Below are 14,153 nucleotides of genomic sequence, written 5' to 3'. Positions count from 1 at the left end.
GAGGCAGCCCGGTGTCCTTGAGGTGGGCGGCGACCTGGCACCTGTGAATGGGGCATTGACTTTCAGGCTGCCTACGCCCAGGCCAACCCCTTCTCCGCCCTCCTTGGGACGAAAACTGGCTGCACCAGGCTGCCCGTCAAACGGCCGGCATCGAGTTTCAGCCAACGGGAGGGGGTGACAAGAGACAGGAAGGTGGGGGCCGGGGAGGGGCCGGGTGTCTCTGGCCTGACGTGTTTCAGGGCAGCGTGCCAGTCTGTGCCCAGCCGTCCATGTCACCCAAGGTCCGCCTCGGTTCCCAGCAGGTGGCCGGGCTCCCCGCTGGGGTCACGCCCCCTCCTGCAGCTGGGGGACAGGGGTGGTCCTGGCTGCCTCCCCGCACCCACGCCATGTTTCGGCCTTGCCACGCCGTCGCACCCAGCTCCCCACATGAAGCCCCCTCGGCTGAGCGGCTTGGCGTGGAGCGTCTCCCCAACATCTCACGGCCCGAAGATTCCAGACGTGCATGGAAACGAACGGACCTCGGAAACGCAGCCTCGTGGGGCAAGTCCGGAGGAGACGCAGCACCATCCTGTGTAAAGCTCAGAAAGCAAAACCCAGCGACCCCTAAGCGCCCGCACTCGTCGGGTCGAACCGCAATGAGAAGTCGCGGGCAGGGGCTCGTGGAGAACCGGAAAGTTCTACTCAAGGCGACTGGGGCTGCAGGCACCTCCGGGCCCCCTCCAGCCCCCGGGGCCTTACCAGTTCAGGGCACACCCCAGATGAGCGCCCGCCAGCACCTGCCCTCGCCCGAGGGCGTCCTCAGGGCACAAGGCAAGCCGGGGCCCCCGTGGGCTGCCAGATGCCTGCAGAGCCCGTGGAGGTGGCCTTGACCACATGCCCACGGTCCCGCCTGTGTCCAGGGATCACCTGCTGGCCCAAATCGTCGCCTCGGAGTCGGCTTCTGCAGCACACTGAAGAGACAGTGCTGTGTTCGGGGGCGATTTTTACGTAGTTCATTCTTTTAAGTTTGCGTGTGCATCATAAACACACTTCGGGGGTACGTGTCTCTTACAATAAGAAAAGTAAATAAAAAACCACAGGGCCAGAATCACAAATGTGAATAGATATTTGTGATAAATGTGACTCTCCAGGAAAGTTCTTCGTCTGAGAGGGGCCATCCAGACCGGCCCCCGTCCCGTGCCACAGGGAGCCGCGTGGGGGACACGGCGCTCCTGGCTGAGTCGTGAAAGAACGGGGTGCTGGCAGGGGCGCAGGGAGAGGACCCAGGCTGCGGAATCCAGGATGGGGGTGCGGGGCTGGCGAGGGCCGAGCCCAGGAGGGCGGGGCCCAGACGCCCTCGGGGGGGCGCCCCCTTACCCTCCCCTCCATTGTCCCCTTTCCTCTGAGCCCTGGCCCGGCTCCCCCACCTGCTTCCACTTTTCCTGTTTTCTGTCGGCCCGTCTCCTCCCTCGGCCTCAGCCTCCCCCCAGGGGTTTCTATGAAGGAAGAGGAAGAGGCAGGGGCGAGGCCTGCCGGCAGCGGGGCGGACCCCGTCCTGCTGGATGCCCGGGCTTGGCACTTCCTTCCAGCCAACTGCTTTGGACCCTCTGGGGCTCTGTCTGCGTCACAATGGCGGTTCTGAGAGAATTCTTACTTCGTGCCTGCGCCCCCCTGCCCCGGAGCCCAGCCATCAGCGGAGCCCTTTCTCTGAGCGGCCGACAAGTCGGTGCAGAGTTCCCCATGGAGACGCCTGAAGCTCGTCTTAACTTTATTTATGGTGAAAGGAAAAGAGAACCAGCCTGGGAAGCCAGCCAGCCCTAAGTCACAGGCTGCGCGCTATAGAAACGCGGTGACAGGGAGCCAGCTCTGGTGGCGCCTGCCCCTACCTGCCCCACCTGCCGCGGGCCCTGCCCCGCCGTGCCGGGAAGGCCTGAGCTGTCCCGTGTTTGAGCACCACCCCTGGTGCTGGTGACACATCTACACGCCTAAAATAAGGAACTTACACGATTGATTGTTGGAAATTCCTGGAGAAAGTTAGGGTACGTCCACAAACGGAATATTATGCGATGCCGAAGATGCCCACTGCGAGGTTAGGAGGCGTGGACCGCGCCCTCCGCGCTAAATGGGAAAGAACACCAGAGGCAGCGCGTGGCCGGCTGGCGCCCAGCCGGGGGCGACGCAGGAAGTGGGGGGAGGAGGCCAGCCAGACCGAGGGCGTCACTGGAAAGCTCTAGGCCTCTTGTCAGGAAACAAAATGGACCTCTCTTGCAGAGTTAATCTCTTTAGTAAACCTAGTTAAGTTTTCTTCCCTCCTTTCTTTGGAAAAAGGCCCCCTCCCTCAAATCCTGATAATTGCCCTGGCGACTCAGATCCTCTGGCTGTTGATAAGGGTCATCAGCCCATTGTTAAGCAGAAATGATGTTAAGCCAGGCAGGGCCCTTAGAGTCTGAGGGGGGCGGGGATTTAAGCCAAAGGTCTTTCTTTTTACTCTTTAGGAAACATATTAACCAAGTCTGTTTCCCTTTACTCAATAGGCAAATCAGTAATAGAAATTAATAGATGTATGATTTAAATAACAAGTTTGTATCTTCTTTTCCTTGTCTAGGGACTGAGGTGGCACTTCAGCGGGAAACCCAAGACCCCACCCTGACTGAGGCAGGAAGGGAAAGAGCTCCATCGAACCCCTGTTGGCAGGGACCACGGCCATGCTCAGCAGGAAGCAGATACGGAAGGAGAGACCTCCCGTCCCTCAACATCCACACTAATAATAAGGGGGGTCATGGCTCTTAGGAAAGAGCTAGGCAGGAAAGTTAGTTAGGGGGTTTCGGGTCTGCCTGCAAAGACACTGAGGTCATCCTATCTCAGAAGGGGTCCGCCCCAGCCCGCCCACGATTAAGCAAACCAGAAGGCATATTTTTACTCACACAAAGAAACCAGTAGGCAGAGAATTAGGTACCGGTTTAAGCCAGTCACTCACACCTGCACACTGAAGACCCCAATGACCTTCAACTCACCTGAGCCTCATTATACCATCATGATAATATGACGCACATGTCCGGAAGTTCATTAATATCATTATAACAGACTGAATTCTGGAAAAGAACATGCGCAGAAAGCAAATGATGAATCACTGCGTCCTGTCAATCTCAGTTGTCAATCAAGGAAGCCCACCCCTCTCAGAAAAGTCGCCGCCCACAGCAGAAAGGGATAAAACCCCCCAAAGGCTCCGTCCCCAGGCCTTTGGAGCCACGCCTCTCGTGCTCGGCGCTTCCACGCCTGGGAGTGGATCCCCTTCTAATAAAGCTTTGCTTTTGAGACATAGAGAACCTGGAGGACGTGCCGGGAGAGGCCCCCGTCCTCCGGTGACAAAACCACACACACCGCTGTGTCAGGCAGACATCTCACCCCTGCCCCTCCCGCCTCGACCCCGACAGGGAGGGACGGGACACCCCGTAAAGAGTTCTGTGTGGCATCTCAGCCGTCCTTGAACCGGCATTTACCGATCCTCACGATACTCACACCACCACGGTCGGTGTAAACCACAGAGGATGAGCCCCCTCTCCGGGAACTTAGACGCACGGATCATTCCCAAATGGAGCGACAGGCGTCACGAGAAAGCCATGACTAGGCAGAGTGACCGTGCCATTCCCGTCTCAGCTCGTGGGAGCAAAGGGGTCACGATCAAAAGCTACACCCGGAAAGCGTGCAGGACTGTCCCTGAGACCTGGGACCCGAGACCCTGCAGCATCCGAACTGCAGCCGGACAGTGAGGCAGCATCCAGCCCGAAGGAGGCCCAGAGCCAGCCCGGCCGCCAGGCCGTGCTCGGCGGGGCCTAGAGAGTGGAGAGGGGAGACGAGACCCTTGGGGACAGAAAGGTGCGTGGGAAGGACAGAGGCAGTGGGCGGGGCCACCCAGCTGCCCAGGCAGCTCAGGCCAGAGCTGAGGCTGGAACGGCCCACAGTGGGCGGCCATGAGGGGACACTCAGGAGCGTGTCCCCGTGCGCACGCACTAAGCCCGTATCCTCATTTCCGGTACTGACACCTGGCTATGTGGGCCTTGCTGATCCTGGAGGGCCACCCTCCTGAGTCGGCCACTTCCCAGAGATAGGATAAACACTGGACTACTTGCCAGGGGCACCCCTCACATGCAAACCCACCGATCGGAGCCCACAGCCCCGCCCCCTCCTCTTTGGGCCTAGCACTCTGGGCCAAGGTCCCCTGCCCCCTAATCACCCAGGGCTGGAGGCTGTGGGGCGATTCGAACCAGCCCCTCCTGAGCCTGCTGCCCCTGCCTCCCCCGCTGCTCCCACAGGACCGCTATGGATCCCTGCAAGGTCCCCCTGCCACGGGGGGACACTTGCTCCGTTGCTTAAGCTGACCAAGGAGTAAACATGCCCAGCAGCGGCCTGCAGCCCAGAGGGAAGGGGGTCTTGGTGGGGCGGCCACAGGCCCAGCTCCTGGCCCTGCGGCCTCAGAGGAGGGCAGGGTGCCCTCAGCCGTGGCTCCCTGAGCCCTGGTTCCAGCTTCAGGGTCCGCTCCACCCCCGTGGCTACCAGCGGGATTCACAGGGCACTCGAATGTCCTGGAAAGGTCCTGCCTGTCTCAGCTGACTGCCTTGAGAAAGAGCCAGAATTCCTCAGAGCCCGGAGCCGTGACCTCGGCAGAGACCTCTGGGGACAGGACGGAAGCGGCAGCTCCAGCCTGCGAGCCCTAAGAGCCTCAGGGGGCCACAGGGCACTCCTTTTAAGGGCAGCACTGCCTGGCCCCGACGAGGGGGGCTGGGAGGCTGCACACGGCCCCCCGGGGACCAGGGACAGGGTCCGGCAGACATGGGAAGGGCAGAAGCGGGCAGAAGCAGTCGCCAGCCTCTGGCATGGCTCACGCTGGCCCCCGTCACCATGGCTCAGAGGTGCCAGGAGTTCAAGAAGCACCCGACTCCTGAGAGCCACAGCAACGTGTGCACTCGGGCCCGGGAGAGCCGCTTACAGCTTTCCCTCCCTCCATGCATGGTTTGATTTGGTGGGCACAGCACGATGGCGGCTCTAGAACCTTCCAGCACAGACCGGAGCCCACGCGTGCTTGGAGGTGCCCCGGCGCTGTGTCACAGGGGAGCATGGCCCGCCTCCCCCGCCTCCCCCGCACTCACGTCCTTGGTGTGAGAAACCGGATGTGACGGTCACACCTGTGGGGTTCACACGCAGGGCTTGCGTTCCGTGACGGTGTCTCTAAACCGAGTCAGCAAACACCGACTGTCCCCCGGGGACCACAGGGCCGGCCCCGGGCACGGGCGGCCGCTCGGTGAGCTGCCGCCTGGACGCCTGCTTTAGTACACGCCGTGGGGTCCTGGGCCTTGGGCTCAGGCGATGACGCGTCACTCAGGCCTGAAGGGCACCTGCCCACTGCATTTCCCCCGGCCTCCCTGCACCTCGACACTCGCCGGCACCTGCGCGCTTGCCCGGGGCCATTTTAAACGATGACACCACTAGCAAAAGTGCAAAACACACAGCACGGAGCAGCCCGTGAAAGGCCACGTCCACGTCCACAGGCTGAGAGCTGAACCGAGGCGGTGGCGTGTCCCCACGCGACCTTAGCCGTGACGGGCACTGGGGACTCGGAGGGCTCTCAGGCCGCGTGCCCCCGCGTGACCGCCCAGCATGCGGCCTCACTCTGTGGCCACCAAGGTTAGGGGCGGGCGTTTGCAAATGCCGGAGTTGTGGGTAACGGAGTTTGAGTGAACTCTCCCCCCAAAAAGCATAGAGGTGGTAGGGAGACAGCGCGGGCGGGAAAGCCACCACCGGTGCTCCCAGATTTCCGCCGGGCCTGCCCCATCTGGACCCCAGCCTGTCACCGCTTCCAGCCCCACCGTGTCTAGGGCAGCGGTCTGGTCTCGTGGCTGAGACCCCCATTTCTGGTGAGTTCCTAGTGACGCTGCTGCCTGCCCAGTAAACGGGGTCCCCATGCCCTGCCCGTGGGGCCCAGTGGGGTCCTGGCACAGCCCAGTGGGGGACGGCCTTTCATGCCAGTTGTGAAGCGAGGCTCCCCCTTTCCCGTGTGAAACCCAGTGGGTGGCAGTGAGCTGAAGGCCAGGGAGCCCCCCCGTGAGGCGGCCTGACCCTCACGTGGTGGGTTTGAAAGGAACGTGGAAGACAGATTTGTCACGGATGAATCATCTGCTGCTGTCCCTTGGGACGGCTAATGTAAAAATAGTCGGGACTTTTCAAGGTCACAGTGACACGCGGGGAGTGTCCCAGCGCAAAGTCGGATCCGGGAGACAGAGGACAGACAGGGGGGCCGACGGCCGACGGTGGGGACCGCACCCCGCTTTCTGGTGTCTGGGCTGGAACGGCACTCGGTGGAGCTGCCACGGCACGGGGGACACGGAACCTTTGAGGCCTTCCTGTGCAAGTGCGTGAGGACAGCCCCGCGTGTCCCTCGCCAGCGCCAGCCCAGGTGGCCGCCCGCGGGAGGCCGCAACCCGCCAGCCGGGGATCCTGGTGAAGGGGTGCGCCCACCGGCTGCGCGTCCGGGGGACAGGGACGGCGCGCCACGCCCGTGGGGCCACGCGGGGACCCCTCACAGGGCTCAGCCCTCGGGCCCGGGCCGGGGCGGTGGGTGCACTGGTTGCCTGACTGCTCCCAGCCAGGCGGTCCACTCGTGGGTCAGAGGGGTGGCAGTTCCTGCCACGGTCACACAAGCTGACAGCCCCCCACTCCTTTCCTGGGGGCCCCTCCCGCCGACAGCGCCCCTTCCACACCCAGCGACTCTGCTCGGACCTCCCGCCTCTTCATGCCTCTCCTCTCTGATGGTCCTGGGGCGGCTGGAACAGACCCCCGCAGACCAGGACTTGAAACAGCAGAAACAGCGTGTCGCGGTGCTGGAGGCCAGAAGCCAAACCCGCGGAGTCAGCGGGCCACGCCCCTCCCTGCCTCTCCCAGCTCCGGGCGCCCGGTGGCTGCCCAGCTCTGCCACTCCACGGTCACAGGGTCTCTCTGTGTCACACCCCCCTCTGCCTCCCTCTTAGAAGGACACTCGATGGCATTTAGGGCCCACCTGGGAAGCCAGAATGGTCTCCCCATCCCAAGACCCTTACCTTAATCCCATCGGCAGAGATCCCTTCTCCAAGGCGCCTGGGGCCAGGAGAGCACCCAGCGGTCCCGGGACTCGGGGAGAGTCGGCCGGGTCCTGTCCTGTGTGTTCCCAGGCCTGCAGGAGTCGTGTCCCTGGGAGACTGTGTGGGCATGTTTGCTTCCTGTGTCACACAGAGCAGCCGTGGAGACTGGGAAAGTGAGTGTGCGAGGTGCGGGCGTGTAGATGGGCGCATGGATGGACAGACGACAGATGGATGACAGATGATAGATACATAGATGATGGATGATAGATAGACGAATGATAGATGATAGATGATAAATGGACAGATAGATGACGGACGAGAGACGGGGGGACCCAGAGGGGGGGCTGAGTCTGGGACGGCATCTGACGTGACACACAGTGACGTCTCTGCGCCGGGACAGACACAGGGCACAGGAGTGAGCTGGTCAAAGGAGAAATCGGGACGGACGGGACGGGAGACATGTGGGCGTGTCTCCCGGGCGGTGGCGGGGTGCTGGTTGTTTGCGGGCTCTGTCGGGAGCCTGGACCTGGCCCCACGCTGCCTGCGCCTCGGTTTCCTCAGCTCCCCGCGGGGCTGCTGGGCGCGAGCGAGGCCCCGTCCACTGTGAATGCAGCGTCGTGGACGGGCGCAGGCCGAGGCGGGGCCCGCGGGCATCCGGGGCGAGGAGGCACCAGTCCAGGCCTTCGTGCTGCAGAGAGGGGCTCAGACCCCAGCCGGCCGTCATGCAGAGGGGCCTGGAGGGCCGGGCAGGCCCCGTGTCCTGGGGCAAGACGGCAGCGACTCTGGACCAGAAACCCCAGTGGCCCAGGAAGCGCGAACTTGACCTTGCCTGGGTCCTCCCGAGGCTTGCCTGCATTTCCACGTGCTGTTCGCTGGTGACGCGGCCCCCGCAGACGCTGGGCCTGCTGGGGCCCCCCGGGCCGGGCGCGAGTGGGCGGCGGCACTCACAGGGCTGGCTCGCAAGGCCGCTCCGCTCCGTGGTGACACCTGGTCTGCTTCCTGGAACGCGGCTTCTACGTGTGGCAAAGCAAACGCCTCAGCAAATAAATATCGGCTCCGACGCATGCCAGAGACAGGCTACAATAACGAGCCGAGCTTTGCGATGAGCGAAGTGGGGGGAGGAACGCTCCCCTCTCCCCACAGCACAGGCCCCGGGGGACTGTCCGGGAGGTCACACGCCGGGGCCCCTCTCCCATCCCGCCGCGGGGCCTGGCGAGCTTCCGCACTTGGACCGTGAGCTCCCGTTCAGCCTGGGGCGTCCCCATCTGTGCCCTGTGGTCCTGTGCGGAGGGGCTGGGCCCCCTAAGCTTCGAGGGAAGACCCTGAACCCGCGGTGGTGATGTCACATCTGTGCCAGAGAAAGCTCCGGGCCGGCTCGCTGGCCCCTGACTGCTGGGGCTCCGTGGGCTGGGGCAGCCTCCCCCAGGTCCCCATCTGAGCAGGACCCCCCTTCGACTCCGACCCCCACTGACCGGTCACTCCTGCCGCCAGCATCCCACAGCCCACTACGGAGTCCACCTAGGTGGCCAGACACGCCTTGACCTCAGAGTCAAAGCACGGTGGGTGTCCCCAGGTGGGCCGTCACAGAGGCCACCTGAACCAGAGTGTGGGAGTGTGTCCAGGAAGGACCGACTGGCTCATACAGTCACGCCACTCACGACTCACTCACACAGCCTCTTCATACACATTCATCCGCCACACGTCATTGATCATGCGCGACATCACAGCTCTATACACATTCACTCACGCACACATTATCACACATCATAGCTCACATACGTGGTCACACGCGTTTCAATCACACGCATCACACACATCACAGCCTCATAATAATAATATTCACTCACACACGGATCACTGGCGCCACACGCATCGCGTCATCGCGCCACATAATATCACACATCACATTCCCACACGTGTCACACGATGGCGACAGTCACAATTAATGCGACACCATACCACACATTCACACGTGAGCCCTCACACACACACACTCATGCTTTTAAGCTCACACCCTCACACTCACACCCTCCGTGGCAGGGTTTGGCCCCTGTGTCCGCCAGCCTTTCCTGACCTCGTTCATCTTGCCAGGAGACTCGAGGCTGCTGTGGAAAGTCAGGTTTGTGACAGGGAAAGGGTGACGGGGGCCCCGACCGGGCCCCGCAGCTGTGTGCTCAGGTGGCCTCTGCAGCGGCGAGCACAGCAAACAGTCACAGGAGGCCACTCCCTGCACCGTGCCAAGATCCTGGAACGGGACGGAAAACAAACCGGCCACAGTCCCGGGCCAACGACCACAGACAAAGGACACGCGGCTGTGACACATCGGGGCTCCTGGGCGGGGCGCCGTCCGCACGGCCACGCCGCCTCTCCTCGGAGGAAGCAGACGAGCAAACGCCCGCGTCTGACCCACGTCAGGGCCCTGGGCGCCCCCCGCGTGAGACGGCGTCTCCAGGGGCCAGTGCCGCCCTCGTGGGTTACCCAGCCCCCCCCAGCTCGTCCCCCCTAAGGCCGATGCTCCCTGATGCACCCGATGCACCCTGGAGCTGGGCCGCACCCCGGGCCGGACCCCCTGCAGGCATCTGGAGCAGCCGGGGACGGTGCGCGGGGTGAGCTGGAGCGGACAGAAGCTCTCACGCCGTGGCCTGGCCCGATCTGGGTTCCACAAGCTTCTCTGGCTTCAGCTCCTGGGGTTGCAGCCACTCGCCCACCGCAGGGCCCACCAGCCCCCCACACACACCTCGAGTTCCTCGCCTGTCAGGAGGGAGCCCGCAGGCAGGGGCCCAGAGCCAAACCAGCTCTGCCTCAGACCTGGGCTAGGCCGGTGGGGGGTGGCGAACTGGATGGGAGTTGAGAGGAGCCTCGTCTTTCCTCAGACCTCTGGCCCTGACCTTCAGGCCGAGAACGCCGCAGGCCACGGACTCATGTCCAGTCGCGGGGGTGACTCCTGTGGGGGCCACCCAGAGGCTCTGCACGTTCCTGTCGGTCTCTGAGACCGAGAAAGGCTGGCAGGAGTGGGGTGGTGGGCGTGTCGCCGGGACCTGGATGAAGCAGCCATTCTCAGGGGCCAGCCTGGATGTGACCCACACAGAGGGCCGTGGGGCAGGGGCGCCCCTCTGCTCAGCGCCCGAAGGGCTGGGGCGGCCGAGTGGGGCTGTCCAAACCAGCGTATGCGGTGGGCGGATGCATGATGGGGCGGTGATGGCCCCCCTGACGGGCACGGCGGGGTCGGCGCCAGGGAGCGTTAGTTCTTCCTGGTCCGTGACACTCCTCGGCCTGGCAGGCAGCGGGGCCAGGCCTGTCCCTGGCTCTGACCAGGTGCACAGATTGAAGTGATGGCCCACACTCACCTGCCCTGGGGCCCCACCTTTGCCGTGTGACTTGGGATCCCACGTGCTCTGGCCCAGCCCTGTGACTCGCTAGCCAACGCGGTGTCGGCGAGCATGGTGTCAGCAGAGGCTTGAGGAGCACGTGCCCAGCCGAACGCGTGGGCTGACACGGGGTTCTGACCGGGCAGGGCGCAGAGGCCTCGGCCGGCAGACCTCAGCTGGCCCAGACCAGCAAGGTGGCCGCAGAGGTGAGTGCACGCCCCGCACGTCAGAGCCAGGCTGCCGGCCACCGAGGCAGGGGAGTCTCAGGAGGAAGGGCCCACGGCCGACTGTCCTCGGGAAAGGACAGACGAGAGGACAGTGGAACGGGCACTTCGAAGTCCCGCAAGAAAGAAAGTTCCAACGAGGGTTCCATGAGCTTTTAATTGACTTAATTAGCTTTGCATTTGCGATCACTTGGCTTTATTCCTAAGAAGAGCTACAGGGTCCCCAGAGGCCTTTCCCTGAGCGTCCCCAACATGTCACACAGCCACGGCACGAGGATTGACAACGACCGTCGATGCGGAGCTCGCGCCTGGGCGAAGCCCCCGGTAGGCCCTGCCGTGCTCGGTGGCATCCTGCTCAGGACCCCGCGCTGTGTTTACCGCCAGGCCACTCAGCCCGCCCCGTCTGGACCGTGCCTCAGCCTTCCCTTGTCATCCCGACCTCGACGGACAAGCACTGGCTGGGCGTTTCGTAGAGCGGCCCTTGGCTGGGGTTCATCTGGCGTGTCCTCGCAACGGGGTCCGGGTGTTTGGTAAGCGCCCCCCCATCTCATCAGGGGTCGGGGCATCAAGGCATCGTCGTGCTGCCGGTGACGTTATTCTTGGTCAGCTGGGTAAGGTGCTGGCTGCGGTTCCTCGAGACACTGCCGACAGTCACTCGGTTTACTCCGGGGGAGAGGGCGTGTGGGGGCCACCTCCTGCCGAGGCCGGGTGGCCGAATTTCCCAGAAAGCCACCGCACGAACTGTTTCAAACTGTGCAAATATCCTGTCTTCCTTTAAAGTCTGGCCCCTAATGTTCATGCTCCCCGCACCCCCATGCTGCGCAGAGCCCACTCATTTTAGTGTTTGTCAGTGGATCTTGGCTTGGCTATCATTCCTGGGTGTCACAGCAACGACTTCCCTTCCACCTTCCCCACTCTACATACCTCAATAACTGTCCACTGGAATTTGCTGCTATAAGGAGCTGTCTCCCTTTCTCTCTGACCCGCACTGAAATCAACACAGGCTCCTGGGTGTTTATTTCATCCCTTGGGCTCTAAGTCGGTCATACTGTTATTTGCATTGTTTCTCCGAGTACGTTATATCCAGCAAAAGTATCTGCTAAAGTAGAGGCAAAATAAAGGTATTTCAGACAAACAAAAGCAAAGGGGATTTGTCTCCAGCAAACGGAGCCGAGGGGGAATTCTGAAGGGCGCGGCTCTGAGGGCCAGGCCGTCCCACCCACGCGGCCCTTAGCCTTAGCGGATTAAAACGACATAGTTTACTTCCTCCCAGTGCTGTAGCCCGGGGCTGGGGGGCTGGGCTGTGCCCTCCGCTGGGGTCTCACAGGCTCAGAGTTAAGTCCTCGGCCGGCTGCGGCTCCTGTCTGCATGACATGGGGACATCCAGGCCCAAGCGTCCCGCTGTTGGCCAAATTCCAGTCCTCGCCATTGAAGGGCTGATGTCCCCTCTCCTGGGTGGCTCTCAGGTGGGGCTTCTGCTCCTGAAGGCTGCCACATTCCTCGTCCCTGTCCCTTTCCCCCCCAACCAGCACACCTGTCAAGTCCTTCTGCTCAAAACCTCTCCGACGGAAGCCAAGTAAAATCCTCCGCCCCAAGGGCCCCAGGCTGGGCCACCAGATAATTCAGGGTAATCTCTGGAACCTCATCACACAGTGCTGTCTCTTCCAGGACGACAAAGGTACTAAGTTCTGACCCTTAGAAGTCAAAGACGCCTATTGTGATTTCTGAAGCGACCACTAATGGAAATCATGTCAATGACAAATGAACAAAACACTCTCAAAGACCGTCAGATTGGCTCGAAAAAGAAGACAGATCTAATAATATCCTGCCCCCGCGCACAGTGAGCCGGTCGTGGCCGTGCCGGGGCGGGGTCTTCTCTGCTGCTGAGTGACTGCGTTTCTATCCAGAAGAAAGGGAATCTGGACCCCACCTCGCAACGCAGCCAAACGTCAGCGCCACGTGGCTTGCTGCTCTCAAGGTGACTGGTAACAGTGAAGGTTTGGAGCATGACGTAAGGGACACTCAAGCGTGGTCCCCTGGACAGACCGAGTGTGGGCCGCTGCGTGAGCGAAGGTGCTACCGCTGGTGTCACGTCGTGGGCTTCCTCTGGAGAATTACAAAACACTCACGCATGGGGACGAAGGGAGCACACGGCCCAGGGACGGGCATGGACGCACACCGTCGCCGTCACTGTCACCGCACAGTGCAGACTCCCAGGAGTCACGGGGACAGAGCCAGCCTCATTAATCCCGGGAGACGGGCCGTGCCACCGCAACGGTGAACGCTGGCCAGCCAGGACACGAGCTGCGGGGGCCGCACACGGCGCCGGCGGCCGGGCCGGTTGTCACATGGCTCTGGGAAGCGCTGGCCACGTCCATGTAGGCGGCGGCGCCTGGATGTGCCCGGGGAGGCGCCTGCTCCCTTCCCGGGGCCCATCCGCGTGCGTATGCGGCGCCCAGACGTGGGCAGTGGCCGTAGTAGAGCGCCCGAGGGGACACGGCGGCCAGGAGCCCGGTGCTGTGCACGCAGCCGTGGGGGCGTGTCTCAGGACGGCCAGCCAGACGCGAGCACCATAGCGAGGGGCGCCCCGCAGGGGTGCAGGGGCAGCTGGGACCGGGCAGGGCACCCCGACACCTCGCCGCCCTGCCCGTCCCCCGCGGGGCCGAGCGGCCTGCATGGTGCCCGGCGCAGAGGGGGGCCCGGCGGGTGAGGTGACGGGAGGGAGGCACGCTGGGAGTCGCATCCCGGCTCCCTCGACGCCGGTGACTCAGCCGTGGGGAACCTGCTGACTCACGAGTGCTCTGGGCCCAGATGTGTTCTCCATCACGTGTCCGGAGCGGATGGAAACGAAACGTCTAGGCCGCCGGCACTGAAGCCGTGGGCATTTGGCAGACGCGACCAGAAGGAAGTGGCCGGACCGTGAGTCACCCGGGCCGTGTGAACGCTGATGGGGTAAACAGCCCGCCACAGCTTCTGCTCATTCAGGACCGAAGGAAGCTGGGATCTGGAGCGTGAACGGGGAGTGAGGCCGGCCAAAGTCCCAACGGCCGGATCCCGGCTCCTTTCCCATTACGCAGAAACCCGTGACGCGGGCAGCGTCGCTGGAGCGCCCCGGGCAGATGGGCCCGCACGGTCACCCCGTCAGCATTTCCGTTAACGATCAATTAGAAGGTCCTGGGCGTCCGCTGCCGGGGAGGACGGCCAGGCCCCGATCTTCTTCGGTAGAGAAAGCACAGGGAGCGAGGACGGCGGGGAGGAGGTGGTGACGGGCGGAGGGGCCGGGATGGGGACGCAGAAGGCGTGGCCGGAGTCGTCGGGGGTTTGGCCTGGAGCCACCTCAGAGAGAGATGGAGTCTGAGAAGCCAGTGAAGCGTTGGGACCCCAGCCACCTCCCTCGGGGGCTCAGGGGTGGGGCCTGGCTTTAGCAGAGAAGTGTGTCCTCGAGGGCAGTCCTCGCGGGCTCCGGCCAC

General features: G+C 63.0%; 1 long non-coding RNA gene across 2 annotated transcripts in view; it reads right to left on the bottom strand.

The window, feature by feature from the left end:
- Window positions 1–9,652, bottom strand: part of LOC120584412 (uncharacterized) — a 10,739-nt gene extending 1,087 nt beyond the window's left edge. The window contains exon 1 of one of the 2 annotated variants that reach the window (XR_005648025.1): window positions 9,166–9,652. This is a non-coding gene — a long non-coding RNA (uncharacterized LOC120584412). Of the gene's footprint in view, window positions 1–1,982; window positions 2,361–9,165 lie in introns of those variants that run through there. The other variant, XR_005648024.1, reaches the window with a different exon arrangement.
- Window positions 9,653–14,153: the final 4,501 nt, after the last annotated feature.

The sequence above is a fragment of the Pteropus medius genome, unplaced genomic scaffold, assembly GCF_902729225.1.
Source record: "Pteropus medius unplaced genomic scaffold, Ma_sr-lr_union100, whole genome shotgun sequence".
Lineage (NCBI taxonomy): Eukaryota > Metazoa > Chordata > Mammalia > Chiroptera > Pteropodidae > Pteropus > Pteropus medius.
Note: the sequence above shows the minus strand (reverse complement) of the source record. Positions and strands in the feature narration are given on the sequence as shown.